Here is a 15822-nt window from a genome sequence, read left to right as displayed (position 1 = left end):
AGAGGAAATCCCATTTCCCCCCTTTTTCCAATAATGATTTGAGAGCTGCTACATTTTATTCCTGAAGGACCTAAAAACCTCCCATGCTTGGGTGTCAGGCAGAAGTTCAACCAGCAAAGCCCTGAGATGCAGTGGAGGGATAAAACTGCATAAGCTGGTTTTCTGCCCGACCCTGAAACCGGCCACTAAAAATGATGGCAGTAGTATGTTTAGTCTTTGAAATATTAAGTCTCCATGCAATAAGAATTGCATTATTTCCAGAGTACGTGCAAATCCGGTAATTGTTTTTTGGCCTTTTGCAACTTTTTTAATCTTTGGCACCATAAGGACTAGGAACTTGCCTACCAGAAATGATAGCTGTGTGTAGAGTTGTCAGCTCTGGGTTGGGAAATACCTGGAGATTTTTAGGGGTGGAGCCAGAGGAAGGCAGGGTTTGGGGAGGGGGTACTTCAGGAGGGTATAATGCCATAGAGTCCACCCTCCAAAGCAGCTATTTTCTCAAGCAGAACTGATTTTGGTCATCTGGAAATCCATTTTAATAGCTGGAGATCTCCAGGTGCCACGTGGAGGTTGGCAACCCTATAAGTGTGTCAGGAAGCCAAATTCTGTGTCAAGGCCTGTGCCAAAGGCTCGGAAAGGGGAGCAATCTCATGCGTTGCATCTGAAGAACAAACACACCGCCACAAAGTGTTGACGCATGAAGCTGCCTTATACTGAATGAGACCCTTGGTCCATCTAAGTCAGTATTGTCTACTCACACCGCAGCAGCTCTCCAGGGTCTCAGGCAGAGGTCATTCACGTCACCTACTTGCCTAGTCCCTTTAACTGGAAATGCCGGGGGTTGAACCTGGGACCTTCTGCATGCCAAGCAGATGTTCTACCACTGAGCCACAGCCCCTCCCCTTAAGGAAGCCACCGGTTCTCCTATGCAAGGGGCAGCTTGTTGATTTGCAGCCAGCATTCTGCACCGCCTTGACCAGCAACAGGCAGGCGGGAGACGTTAAAAGCGAGTCGTTTCCTCCTGACGGTCCACATCGCACTGGGCTGTCTTTACCCACAATCCTCTGCCATTGTGCAAAAAGAGGCCACACTGCTGAACCATTAGCTGTATTGAGTCAGCCCAGAGCTGCAGATGGTGTCGTCCTTTGATCATGCTTTGCCCAGGGCGGTAGCTAGGCAGAGACTCTCTAAATGAAGAATACCGACGTTCATTTCCTTTTTAGATTCACGTCCCCCGGCCCTTTGGTCTGGGTCTATTATGCGGTAGATGCTGAAGCGAGTTTAGAGTTGGTCTGTCATAAGAACAGAAGAAAGGCCCTGCTGGATCAGATCGAGGTCCATCAAGTCCAGCAGTCTGTTCACACAGTGGCCAACCAGGGGCCTCTAGGAAGCCCACAAACAAGACGACTGCAGCAGCATCCTCCTGCCTGTGTTCCAAAGCACCTAATATAACAGGCATGCTCCTCTGATCCTGGAGACAATAGGTATGCTACACCAATGAGAAAGGGGAAACAGGCTTAACCCTAAAAACAACAGAATTAAGTACCCAAAGGTCAAGATAAAAATCAACATTCAAGGCCAAATGTTATACAATATAAAGGTTATGTCAATGCAAAATATGTATATATTTATTACAGGCAAAAATCAATGACATATATAAGGCCCTGCAATAGCCTACCAAACCAACATACTCATGTAAACCTACGACACAAATAGACATAAAACCCATTTGGTCAAAGCTTAACTTTGTGATTTTATGTCTATTTGTGTTGCAGGTTTACATGAGTATGTTGGTTTGGTAGGTTATTGCAGGGCCTTATATATGTCTGTCCCGTGGAGCAGAGCGGTAAACTGCAGTACTGAAGTAAAAATCTGTGTTCACGACCTGAGTTCGATCCCGACGGAAGTCGGTTTCAGGTAGCCTGCTCAAGGTCGACTCAGCCTTCCATACTTCCGAGGTTGGTAAAATGAGTACCCAGCTTTCTGGGGGTAAAGGGAAGATCACTGGGGAAGGCACTGGTAAACCACCCCATAAACAAAGTCTGCCTAGTAAATGTTGGGATGTGACGTCACCCCATGGGTCAGGAATGACCCAGTGCTTGCACAGGGGACCTTTACCTTTTTACCTTATATATGTTATACATGTCCATGGAGGAGAGGGGTATTCATAGCTAATGGTCAAAATGGATACCAGTCATGATGCATACCTATTCTCAGAATTAAGTACCCAAAGGTCAAGATAAAAATCAACATTCAAGGCCAAATGTTATACAATATAAAAGTTATGTCAATGCAAAATATGTAAATATTTATTACAGGCTAAAAGCAATTATATAAGGCCTTGCAATAGCCTACCAAACCAACATACACATGTAAACCTACAACACAAGTAGACATAAAATGATAAAGTTAAACTTTGACCAAACGTGTTTTATGTCATTGATTTTTGCCTGTAATAAATATATACATATTTTGCATTGACATAACCTTTATATTGTATAACATTTGGCCTTGAATGTTGATTTTTATCTTGACCTTTGGGTACTTAATTCTGTTGTTTTTAGGGTTAAGTCTGTTTCCCCTTTCTCATTGGTGTAGCATACCTATTCTCCCCAGGATCAGAGGAGCATGCCTATTATATTAGGTGCTGTGGAACACACGCAGGATGCTGCTGCTGCAGTCGGTCTTGCTTGTGGGCTTCTTGGAAGCACCTGGCTGGCCACTGTGTGAACAGACTGCTGGACTCAATGGGCCTCGATCTGATCCAGCAGGGCCTTTCTTACATTCTTATGATGCATACTTACTCTCTCCAGGATCCGAGGAGCATGCCTATTATATCAGGGGCTATGGAACAGAGACAAGATACCACTGCAATTGTCTTGCTTGTGGGCCTCCTAGAGGCACCTGGTTGGCCACTGTGAACAGATTGCTGGACTCGATGTACCTTGGTCTGATCCAGCATGGCCTTTCTTACATTCTTATGATGCATACTTATTCTCTCCAGGATCTGAGGAACAAGCCTACCTATTATATCAGGTGCTGTGGAGCACAGGCAGGAGAACGCTGCTGCTGCAGTCGTCTTGTTTGTGGGCTTCTAGAGGCACCTGGTTGGCCACTGTGAGAACAGACTTCTGGACTTGATGGGCCTCAATCTGATCCCACATGGCTTTTCTTATGTTCATATGACTAACTGGACAATTGGCCTAACCCTGCAGGGGCTCTTCTTATGTTCTAGCGCAGACTGAATCCAAAGCATCCAAACATGTTTTCCTTTCATGTGAAAATGTCACCCTACTTTATGGGCAGGCATAGGTGGTTTTGGAACGAGACAGCTGCCTTTCCCCCTCCCCCTCCCCAAGCACCTCAAGAGACCAGTAATTGTTGCTGACATTTCAACCAAGAATAGATACAGCACCTGCTTGGGTTTTCTCCCCCCTTCCTTTTTTCAAAGCCCGGCATTCATCACTCATTGCTTTCAACAGCGACAAAGGCAGCCTGAAAGGAAAGTCTGGCCAATGCTTTAAATGATCCTTAATGTTATAAAAATGAGCAGCGCCATAGTTCGGTTCACCCTTCACTCCAAAAGTTAGGATTATTCTGGGGTGTTGCTTTAGTTCCTGGTCCTGTGGGGAAGAATATGTAGCTGACAGGGAATCGGTTATGGATGGATGGTTAGTGCCAGGGACTTCAGCACCAAGGACAGCTACCAGGGAAGGGAGATGTTCCTCCAGCAAAAGGCCCAACAGTCAACTGGGTCTATTTGCAGGACCTTATGCCTGACCCTCGAAGGAAGTCACAACTAACGTAAAGTGCAAGATTTGAGTCCCTTAGCACCTTAAAGATGACGAAGAAGAGTTGGTTTTTATATGGCGACTTCCTCTACCACTTTAGGGAGAATCAAACCGGCTTACAATCACGTTCCCTTCCCCTCCGCACAACAGACATCTTGTGAGGTAGGTCGGGCTGAGTGAGCTCTAAGAGAGCTGTAACTAGCCCAAGGTCACCCAGCTGGTTTCGTGTGTAGAGAGTGGGGAAACCAACCCGTTTCACCAGATTAGCGTCTGCCGCTCATGTGAAGGAGTGGGGAATCAAACCCGGTTCTCCAGATAAGAGTCCACCACTCCAAACCACCACACCACGCTGGCTCTCGCCAAGGTATAAGCTTTCAAGGGCCCAAGCTCCCTTTGTCAGGTATCATATCAGACTAAGGGAGGTTTGACTCTCAAAAGCTTATACCCTGTAATTCTTGGTGGTCGTTAAGGGGCTACTGGACCTGAATCTTGCCCTTTTACAGCAGTCTACCCACATGAAATTATCTTCAAGGAATGTAAAGGTTCTGGCTTGGAGTTGGACACTACAATTTCAATGAATAATCTCAAATCCCCCCCTTTGCCAACAGGGACTTGTGTGATTGGTAGATCTGGTGAGATCGAGCTACACCATGCCGCCTTCCTTTCCGGGCTTACTATTGACACACCTTGAATCCCAGAGTAACCTTCACAGGGGAGGGGCTGTGGCATGCAGAAGGTCCCTGGTTCAATCCCTGGCATCTCCAGTTAAAGGGACTAGGCAAGTCGGTGATGTGAAACACCTCTGCCTGAGACCCTGGAAAGCTGCTGCTGCTCTGAGTAGACAATACTGACCTTGATGGACCAAGGGTCTGATTCAGTATAAGGCAGCTATTGACCCACCTTGAATCCCAGAGTAACCTTCACAGGGGAGGGGCCATGGCTCAGTGGTAGAGCATCTGCTTGGCATGCAGAAGGTCCCAGATTCAGATCCCAGCATCTCCAGTTAAAAGGAGCAGGCAGGTAGGTGATGTGAAAGACCTCTGCCTGAGACCCTGGAGAGCCGCTGCCGGTTTGAGTAGACAATACTGACTTTGATGGACCAAGGTTCTGATTCAGTATAAGGCAGCTTCATTTCTTCATGTGTTCATGGAGGTATTATCTATTTTATTGCCTATATTGTAATATTATCAGTAGAAGGTAGCTTCATGTGTTCATGTGTTAATCTCAGATGAAGGGCAGGGCTTTCTTGGCTCGAGGGGGTTTCATTACGAATCGATTATGCATCGATAGGTCAGAAAATTCAGTCCCTGAACCCCCATAACTCAAAAAGGTAGGCTTTACTCTTCAAGGGGTAGGGTGGGATCCGTGCTTGGGGAAAGCGGGTTAGTGTCTCCGCTTTGGATTTCCGTTCCTGAGGGAAAGGCTTCTGCAAGGGCGAACATGCCCAGCAAAGGAGCCCGTTGTAATCCTCGATTTCATTCTGCTTCCTCCCTCAGGCATGCCAGCTCACCCGGTGTTAATGTTCGCTTCTAAATTTATTAAGAGTCAGAGCTGCTCTCTCTACGCCGCCCCTCCTCCACCACTTTATTTCACAGAAAATCCGATTTACCCAAGCGGAGGTTTTTCAAGGGCTTGGAAGCCGACCACAGGGGATCCGCCAATGGATCTCTCTTGAGGGACCAGCGGCACAAGGCCCTTGCCTCTGGTTCCATGTTTGGGGGACTCTGGGCGGAATATACTCCCGTGTGCCCCTCCCAAGCATACTGTTGGGTGCACATATGCACGTACGCAGACACACCCCCTTCTTTAATCCCTTCCCTCAGGCAGGAAATGGGCGATCACAAAAGCCCCCATGAAATGTTCTCCCATTTCCCAGCTAAAGTGGTGCCAGGCAGGGGGAGAAGGCAGCAGAATGCAGTTTTCTTTTGCAAACCCCAGACATCTCTCTAGAGCAAGAGTCCCCAACAAGGTGCCTGCAGGCACCATGGCGCCTGCCAAGTGCCAGCGTGGTGTAGTGGGTAAGAGCAGTGGTCCCTTTCAACACCGGGAGACTCTCACCTTCCGGGCTCACCAGAGCACTTAATCAGCAGACCTTAGGGAAATCGCCTGGAGGGAGTAGAACAGGAAGGCAGGCGATCCTCTCAGCCTGCCTGTGAAGACCGAAGCGGCTGTGGAGAGCAAAGAGACATGGAACTGCCCGACTTTGAGAGGTTGGCACAGCCTGGGTCTCAAGGAGGGACTGGCAGTGTTTTTTTCTGGGTCCTACCTGAGGCCATTTCTCCGTTTCCCACAATCTATTTGCCAGCCATTTATGTGTGATCTGGGAAATCTCTGACTACAGAATCAGTATCTAAGTCAGAGCGGTGAGCAGGGACACCGTTTCAGGGGACTGAGCAAGCGATTTTGGGGGGGGGGGATTTTCAGACTTTGGATTTCATCCTTAGGAGAAGAAGAAGAGCTGGTTTTTATATGCCGACTTTCTCTACCACTTAAGGAAGAATCAAACTGGCTTACAATCACCTTCCCTTCCCCACAACTGACACTCTGTGAGGTAGGTGGGGCTGAGAGAGCTCTAAGAGAGCGGTGACTAGCCCAAGGTCACCCAGCTGGCTTTGTGTGTAGGAGCGGGGAAACAAATCCAATTCACCAGATTAGCCTCCGCCGCTCCTGCGGAGGAGTGGGGAATCAAACCCGGTTCTCCAGATCAGACTCCACCGCTCCAAACCACCGCTCTTAACCACTACACCACGCTGGCTTTAGTTCAAGATTAAATTTCAAATTTTAAAAAAAGCTCCACCAGAAGTACTGGTCACATCGCCGATAAACAATGCCAACCTTTTCACAACAAGCGCTGTGAATTCAGAGGCCTTTGCCGCCAGTACCCAGAATAGTTTTTTTTCCCAAAATCCTGTGCCATTGGAATGTTCATAAACATTACTAATGACGAAAGGGTGGGGGAAAGGCCAGTTCAGGTCGTTGTCACCCAGCACCTCCATCAGTCACTGTCACTTCTGGGAAGAGCCAGGAGCTGCAGACTCGACAGCAGATGTAGGTGAGAAGACCGGCTTCTAGGCACCAAAGCATCTGGCGTTACCTGATCTGGGTTGCTAAGCAGAACGTTCCAGGCTCTCGAGACCGTGGCAAGACGCTCTGCTGAAAGCCCCGTCTCAAACACAGCCATGACACTGCTAGAAAGGGCAGGTGAGTGAACAGTGGCTGCTCCCCCTGCCCCAAGGCTCTCTGCTTCTCACTCACCCACCTCTAGCAACAAACAGCTGCCACCTCTGGGACATAAGAACACCAGAAGAACAGAAGAAAAGCCCTGCTGGATCAGACCAAGGCCCATCGAGTCCAGCAGCGGCCAACCAGGTGCCTCTAGGAAGCTACAAACAAGACGACTGCAGCAGCATTTTCCTGCCTGTGCTCCACAGCACCTAATATAATAGGCATGCTCGGAAGTATCACTGGCATACTGGTAGAGTTTCAGAAGAAAACAACGAATATTTGGGTTTGCAATTGTAGGCATACTTGGGAGTAAGAAATCACGTGCTCTTCTTTGAGAGTCAACATCGTGAACAGACTTGTATTGTAGATGAAGAAGAAGAGTTGGTTTTTATATGCCGACTTTCTCTACCACTTAAGGGAGACTCAAACTGGCTTACAATCCCCTTCCCTTCCCCACAACTGACACTCTGCGAGGTAGGTGGGGCTGAGAGAGCTCTAAGAGAGCTGTGACTAGCCCAAGGTCACCCAGCTGGCTTTGTGTGTAGGAGCGGGGACCCTCCGCTGCTCCTGTGGAGAAGTGGGGAATCAAACCCGGTTCTCCAGATCAGACTCCACCGCTCCAAACCACTGCTCTTAACCACTACACCACACTGGCTCTATTGTTTGGGGGAACACTTGGGGAAATATACTCCCGTGTGCCCCTCCCAAGCATACTGTTGGGTGCACATATGCACGTATGTAGACACACACCCTTCTTTAATCCCTTCCCTCAGGCAGGAAATGGGCGATCACAAAAGCCCCCATGGAATTTTCTCCCATTTCCCAGCTAAAGTGGTGCCAGGCAGGGGGAGAAGGCAGCAGAATGCAGTTTTCTTTTGCAAACCCCAGACATCCCTCTAGAGCCAGAGTCCCCAACAAGATGCCTGAGGGCCTCTCTCTCCAAAGCAAACATCTCTACTAAGAAGGTGTTAAGGTGTCTCCATGTGTCCCAGCCAACATCATATTCCACGAGGCATTTCCCTTGTATACTTCAGAAGGGAAAGCATCTCATAAGGTGACATCACAGAGAAATTGTGTGCTGCAGCAAGCCCTGCACTCATTCCTTCTAAAATAGAAACATAGAGCTGGAAGGGACCTCATAAGAACAAGAAAGGCCATGCTGGATCAGCCCAAGGTCCATCAAGTCCAGCAGTTTGTTCATACAGTGGCCAATCAGGTGCTTCTAGGAAGCCCACAGACAAGATAACTGCAGCAGCATTTTCCTGCCTGTGCTCCACAGCACCTAATATAATGGGCATGCTCTTCTGATCCTGGAGAGAATAGGTATGCATCATGACTAGCAGTCATTTTGACTAGTAGCCATGGATAGTTCTCTTCTCCATGAACATGTCCACTCCCCTCTTAAAGTTGCAATTGGAAAATTTATAGGATGGTGGGGACAAATGCTTGTCCATCCTCTGCTTGTGACGGGGAGGACACCACCTCCCTAGGTAGCTGATTCCACTGTTGAACAACTCTTAACTATGAATAATTTCCCCCTAATATCCAGCCAATACCTTTCCACCCACAATTTAAACCCATTATTGCAGGTCCTATCCTCTGCTGCCAACAGGAACAGCTCCCTGGCCTCCTCTAAGTGAGAGCAATCCTGTCCCCCCTCAACCTCCTCTTCTCCAGACTGAACATTCCCAACTCCCTCAACCTTTCCTCGTAGGGCTTGGCCTCCAGGCCCCAGATCCTCCTCGCTGTTCTCCTCTGCACCCGTACAATTCTGTCCACATCTTTTTTGAAGTGAGGCCTCCAGAACTGCACACAATACTCCAGGTGCAGCCTGACCAGTGCAGTGTACAGCGGAACTATGAAATCTTGCGATTTGGATGTTATGCCTCTGCTGATGCACCCCATGATCGCATTAGCTCTTTTTGTCGCTGCGTCACACTGGCTGCTCATATTTAAGTTGTAGTCCACCGGTACCCCAAGATCTTGTTCACACACACTGCTGCTCGGAAGCATATCCCCCATCCAGTGTGCACATCCCTCAAATCAATCAATATCTACATGTTTTAAACCTTCCCGGCCTCCAAGGAGTTGAGGCAGTGTATCTGGGGCTCAAGACTCAGAGAGCTGAGTTCTAGGAGGAATGCTGTAGTTATGAACATGCTGGGGTTCAGAGATGTGGAGGAAACCTCTACACCACCGCGTAACCAGGCTACTGTGTAACCAGGCCTCGTTGTCCTCTTGTTAAGTCTCAAAGGGGGTGCAGAAACAGGCAGCAGGTACGGCACCCTTGAGCTCTACCCATGTGCACTTGGGAGCAGGCCCTTCACCCCAAAAGAACCGCCCTCTCCCATATGGACCTACCTGACCACTTTGGTCATCTTCTGAGGCTTTGCTTCATTCAGCTGCTCCTTGCATTTTGAGATTAGGCAAGTGGCAACCCGGGAGAGGGCCTTCTCAGTGGTAGCTCCAAAACTGCCCAGGGGAATTTGTCTGTCCCCTTCTGACACTTTCTTCCATCAGTGGGCAAAGATTTTTTTTTTATTCCCTCTGGCATTCCCTCAATGACCCCTAGGTTATAATGATGGTTTGTCTGTACTTTTAAATATGCATTTCAGTTGGGATTTCCCTTCTTTATATGACTTTTTTTGGGGGGTAATGCTCGGTGTAACGGTCAGCTGCCTTGGTGGCTGTGGTATGGCGGGGCACAAATTTGGCATATAAGTAATCAGCCCGGTAGAGGTTCCAACCCACACACCCCCTCCAAAATATTGCAACCTGGGGGGGTTGAAGACCAGTACTCGAAACGACAATCCACACTTTCAGTTGTGCCTTGACGGAAAGGTAGTCTATAAACGCATCACAGAAACAAACCAAGAACCCAAACCTGGTACGGGCCTTGCGGAGAGAGACGGGTGCAGGAAAAGGCCGGATCCATCCAAAGCGCAGGAGAACGGGAAGCACCTCTGCTCCCGACCGGGAGAACCCAACGAAAGCATGGACAGAGCCAAGACAGAGGCCAGAGCGAGAGTTTCAAAGCCTTTTATAGCAGGGCTGTCTAACACGTTTTTATTTTTCTGTGCAGGTCTTCTCTATGTAGGTATCTACATGACTTATACACCCGCATAGGTAAAGACGCATAGACTGACCTCTTGAGATTAAAATCCAAGGCACTTTTTTATATTTTCCTTTGTGTTTCTTTACAGTGAACAGGTTAAAGCCATTAGGTTTTTTTTTTTTAATTATTCAAACATGATTGTTTCTGGGGACGGAGTCCACTTGTCTGGAGATACTGATGGGCTTGTGTTCCTGGCCTCGCCCCTCCGCCCTGACTTTGCTGGGTACACCAACTCCTCCCACTCGAACTGGGCTGAAAACAAGTATCCGTGCAGCGTGAGAAGCATCGCTCGAGTCCTGGTAGGATCGCAGCCCCCTGTGCTTTTCGAGAAAGGTCTGATCTGCAAATGTGTGAAGATGGAGAACACGCGTCTCTCCCTCCCCCCCTCCCCGAAAGCACCACCTGCTGAGTTTTGCAGAGCAATTTGCTGCAAAAGGCAGGGGAGCAAACCAGGCAGAGGTCAGCTGGCAACCTTCGTCACTCGCTCGGAGAGAAAGGGGACTGACAAATGGGTGGATGAAGTCCTAAATCAGGGGTGTCAGGACTCAGTTGTTATGAGGGCCAGATATGACATAAATGTCACTTGGTCGGGCTGGGCCATGCCTTTTCAGGCTAGATCGAGAGGGTGGGGTGGGGTGGCTGCCTTGGCTGGCTCGTGGGCCAGATAAGAGCTCTCAAGGGGCCAGATCCGGCCCTTGGGCCTTATGTTTGACACCCCTGTCCTAAAGTCTTAATTCCCCTGGGAGTTAGTTGCCGTGATCGGCAGCATATGGCCCACAAGCCCAATCTGGCCACAGACAATTCACCGCATAGCCCAGCAGCTGGCCCTGAACTGCGGCTGTAATGTGAGCCAGTACAAGCCATTGCCACTATGCCCATTTTAATTTTTGTCCCTCTTGGGATGCCGTACAGTCCTTCCAGGAACAGCTCAGGACCCTGCATACTAGCCTAATTTGCTACCATCCTTGTGGAAAAAAACACACTTTGTGGCTCACCTCCAGGCATTGAACTCCAATGCCTGGGGTTGCCAACTTTTTAACCGGCCTCCGCTCTTGTGTGCTTAACAGCCACTTGACCTGCACCCATCGGCTGGTGCTGGTTATTTCCATGCTGTGAAAAAAGCCACCTGCCCACAGATCGGCACCAATGGAGTTGCCATTAGAGGCGGAAGAGCAGGCGTGGCCATTTTGTTCTGCCCGTCGGGCCCTCATCCCAGTCTGCGTCACCCGTGGCAGCTCGTTGCAAATGTGGCAAGCCACACAAGAGGGCACAGCTGTGCAAGGCAGCGAGGGCACGGGACATCCGAGACAGCGGACCCAGTCCGTGACAACGAGAACAATCTACAGCTCCAGCTAAAACACCTACAATGTTTGTGTTGACCGAGACAAAATTCACCATTTCCCAGCAACGGCAAGCGACCATCTCAACCAGAAAACAGCCATTTCCAAGCAACCTAGAGGGCTGGGTGAGGAAGTTGACTAGTGAGACACCAGCCTGCCGGGGGGGACAACACAGTGATCAGAAAAGCCCTTCGCCATTATGGCTTGAGACTCGAACGAGTCAGGACGATCTGTCAATATTATTTAGCCACAAGAGCCTAGGAACTGCTGGGTTGGGGATAAGTGACATATAATTGATAGTGTCCTCTGTGCAGGACACTATCAACTCTTAGGGGCTGGAGCGGGCCGATTCCTCCAGCGTCCTCTGTTTCGTTCCTTCCCCTGCCCTGATCATGCTCAGATCTCACCGGCCCTTTCCCAGCTCGCCAAGTCAGAAACGGGAGACGAGACAGACTCATGGGCCCAATCCAGCAGGGCCAGTTCTTATCATCCCCTCCTCCTCTCGTTCAACTCCTCGATTTGGTTGTGGGGAGGGCGAGAACCATCCAGAGTAGGTTAAAGCACAGTCCTCTTAACGGGAGATGCAAAAAAACCAGAAACAACACTTCCACAGTAATGAGATTGCGACCCGAGGCAGAGTCCAGCAACCAGAATTAAACGCGGCACCCGCCAATCTAGGTCAAGGGCGAGTCCGTGGGCAAAAACGCTGAGCGGGTAATTAGCTGGGGAGAGAGCTGGGCTCCAGCCACGCCGCGCGGCAAGGACGAGGCCCAGCTGTGCTCAGCTGGTCCCTGAAGCCCTGCCCTATTAAAAACAAGGCGCTGGAGACAAGGGAGGGAGAGACCCCGAAGGTCCTCTGAAAAGGGAGGAAGCGCCACTCAGCAGTTAGCGAGGACAATTCAGTCGGGGAAGGAGAAATGGATATCGGTGTCTCCCCTGGGGTTCTTCGAGACGTACAGGTGAGTGGCTTCCACCGGGGACCGGGGAAGAGAAAAACCTTTTTCGGTGGTTGTTCTCTTATCTATTCCAATCATCTTTTTGGGTCCACTCATCCCTCCATGGAGCTCAGAACCACACAGAGCCAGCATGGCATGGTGGTTAAGAAAGGTGGACTCTACTCTGGAGAACCGGATTTGATTCCCCGTTCCTTCATGTGAGTGGATAACTCTAATCCGGAAGAACTGGGTTCGATTCCCAACTCTTCCATAGGAAGCCTGCTGGGTGACCTTAAGGTAGTCACTGTTCTATCCGAGCTCTCTCAGCCCCACCTACCTCTCAAGGTGTCTGTTGTGGGGAGAGGAAGGGAAGGAGATTGTAAACTGGTTTGAGACTCCATAAAGGTAGAGAAAAGCAGGGTATAAAAACCAACTCTTCTTCTTCTTCCTCCCCCCATCTGGTCCTCGTGACCCTCTTCTGAGGTAAATTTATGGATGCCCACATCCAGGTGGTGGCTGCAGATCTCCCAGAATTACAACGGATCTCCAGGCGACAGAGATCAATTCCCTTGGAGGAAATGGCAGCTCGGAGGGCAGACTCTATGGAATCATATCCCTTGTGAGCTCCCTCCCCAAATTTTGTCTTCCCCAGGCTCCATCCCCAACTTTCCAGGGTTTTCCTAAATCAGAGCTGGCAACCATAGGTCAATTAGCTAGATTCAAGCCCAGTAGCACCTTAGAGACCAACCCAATCCAACAATTTCTAAGGTTGGTCTCCAAAGTGCTACTGGGCTTGAATCTAGCTATTCTACTGAAACAATCTTCTGAGGTAAATTAGTTAGATTTTAGTCCAGTAGCACCTTAGAGACTGAAAAGATTTTGGGGGTATTATTTATGTACTTAACCATTTTTAGGCCACCTTTCCACCCAATCAGGGTCCACAAGGCGACAAACGTGAAAAAAAAACCCACCATTAAAACATTTGATTAATTAAAAAAAATGTTAAAAGTTATGAAATAGTTCAATTAAAACACATAAACATAGAATGCTAGAAGGAAGGCCAGTAACAGTTATTGGGGGGTATGGCCGACAAAAAAACAAAAACAAAAAAAGTCTTCACTTTTGACAGCCGAAGCTCTCTTGGTTAGATACCTGCAGGGAGATCTGACTCCCAAAAGATTATATCCTGGGCTTCTTGCGGTCTTTAAAGTGCTCTTGGATTCTAATCTAGCTCATCTACTGCAGACCAACATGGCTACCCTCCAGAAACTGAGGTACACATGAAGCTGCCTTATACTGAGTCAGACCCTTGGCCATCAAAGTCAGCATTGTCTACTCAGACCGGCAGCAGCTCTCTAGGGTCTCAGGCAGGAGTCTTTCACATCACCTACTTGCCTAGTCCCTTTAACTGGAGATGCCGGGGATTGAACCTGGGACCTTCTGCATGCCAAGCAGAGGCTCTACCACTAAGCCACAGCCCCTCCCCAAACTGGAGATGCTGGGGATTGAACCTGGGGCCTTCTGCATGCCAAGCAGATGCTCTACCACTGAGACATGGCTCCTCCTCTAAAAAGTAGGTTAAATTAGGCCGACAAGGATGGGCCTAATCCTACGAGACCACAGAAAAGACACTTCCAACCTGGAGAGCCCCATGTCAAGGAAGAACCAGGATGAACCATTGTGCTCCGGTCAATGGCTCATCTGGGCCCTGGGCTCTGCATGACCATGATGAACTGCAGCCAACTGAGTTCCAGGACCCTAACAATCAGGATTCCTCCACATGCCCAAAACTCATGCGAATCCAGTTTCTTGCCATCGCGAGGATCTCTAGCTTGGTACAGACACGGAGAACTCTCCAACAAACTGTCTCTCAGCTTGAGTCGTTTTTGCCCATAAAAATACCCGCTGTGCCCTTTCTTCTGCCATGGACGTGTACCCCAGAAACAAACATGCTGGCAGAAAAGGGCCGTCCCATCTGCCAGTCTAAATCAACTTTTGTCGGATAGAAAAAAAACATACTTGAAATTTACAATATTATCCTTTATAATATAGCAATATATTTCATAGGTAAAATAAACTATGGTTATGCTTTCCCCTAGTAATCTTATTGTTTTGCTTTTATTAAAAAAGAAAGAAAAGAAAGCGAGCAGTCCAGAACTGATGTAGCTTCGGCGGTGAAGCTCGCTGTCTGAAAATCAGGAGACCCCGTTTTCCCGTAGGGCAGATGGCGCCTTGGTAAAGGGGGGGCAGCTTCTCTGGCTGCCCCAGATGGTCCCTTCTCAGACAGGGCAGTAACAAAGTTGTGAGTCAGAGTGTGGAAATCTACTGGAATGGCATCAGAACCAACTGAATCTCCCCAGCTGGAAACCTTCCGGGCACGGGGAATGGTCAGGTGTGATATGGGCGTGATCGATTTGTAACTTTGCTTTCACAGAGAGGAAAGTGCAGGAAGATGGTGGGGATCCAAGCTGGCGTGGGGCACTGACAGCGTAGAAAAACTGGAGGGATGCTCGTTGACAGAAGTATTGGGGGGCGGGAAGGATACGATTGCATTGGAATCTCAGTGACCTGTTTCAAATTGGTTCTCTTGTGTTTGCCAGGGAGTTTTGGTCTAGCGAGAGTTCTCTTTTGCTTCAACAAAACCTTTTCTCCGGGGCCAACGGTCTATTTTTCTCAGGGCTTGGATCTCCAGCTAGCTTAGGGGCCTCTTGGAGGTGGCTTGTTAAAAATTTGCTGGAGGGGTGCTGGAAGATAGCGCTGCTTGGCATTCGATTTTTTCTCTCTCTCCAGAGCAGATCGACACATTCAGAGAAAGCACCTGGTAGAGTCCTTCCAGGGGTATGCTATTTGAATGCCTCCGTGTGGTCAAACCCCTACTACATGCAGGAAACTAGACGGCTGGGGTGGGGGTGGGGGAAGGCCAAGCTAGGACCCATCTCTCGCACTTTCTCAGACAGAGGGGATTTTTGATGCAAAAGCGCATTCAAAGTTGTGGTTCAGAAAAACGGCCAGGTTCGCAAAAGACGTACGCTCTTCCTGAATGTATAGATCAGACCCAAGATGGATAAGGCATCGTAGATTTACATGATCGGTTCGGAGCCGGCGTACACAGAGGTCACTTTCTGTCGTGGTTGAAAAAAGTTCCTGGAATGCTGCTTGAAATAGCGCCGCAAGCCAAAGTACACCATCCTCCCAGATTCTGGACTCAAAAGGGCTTCTCTTCCACTCGTTGCCCAGTGGAATTAATTGACTCTGATATCGTTGCATGATTCTTCTTTGCCCTCGGTCCCGATGCAGCTGGATCGGCGCTTCCTGTTTCCAACGGAACACGGCTATTTGGATGGGGACCAACGTTGGGCAGGCAGGAGAAAGAATCCCACAGAGATGCAAGGCCAGGGTGTCTCTCCGCCACCCCC

The sequence above is a fragment of the Euleptes europaea genome, chromosome 7, assembly GCF_029931775.1.
Source record: "Euleptes europaea isolate rEulEur1 chromosome 7, rEulEur1.hap1, whole genome shotgun sequence".
Taxonomy (NCBI): Eukaryota; Metazoa; Chordata; class Lepidosauria; order Squamata; family Sphaerodactylidae; genus Euleptes; species Euleptes europaea.
This window is presented reverse-complemented; position numbering follows the sequence as displayed.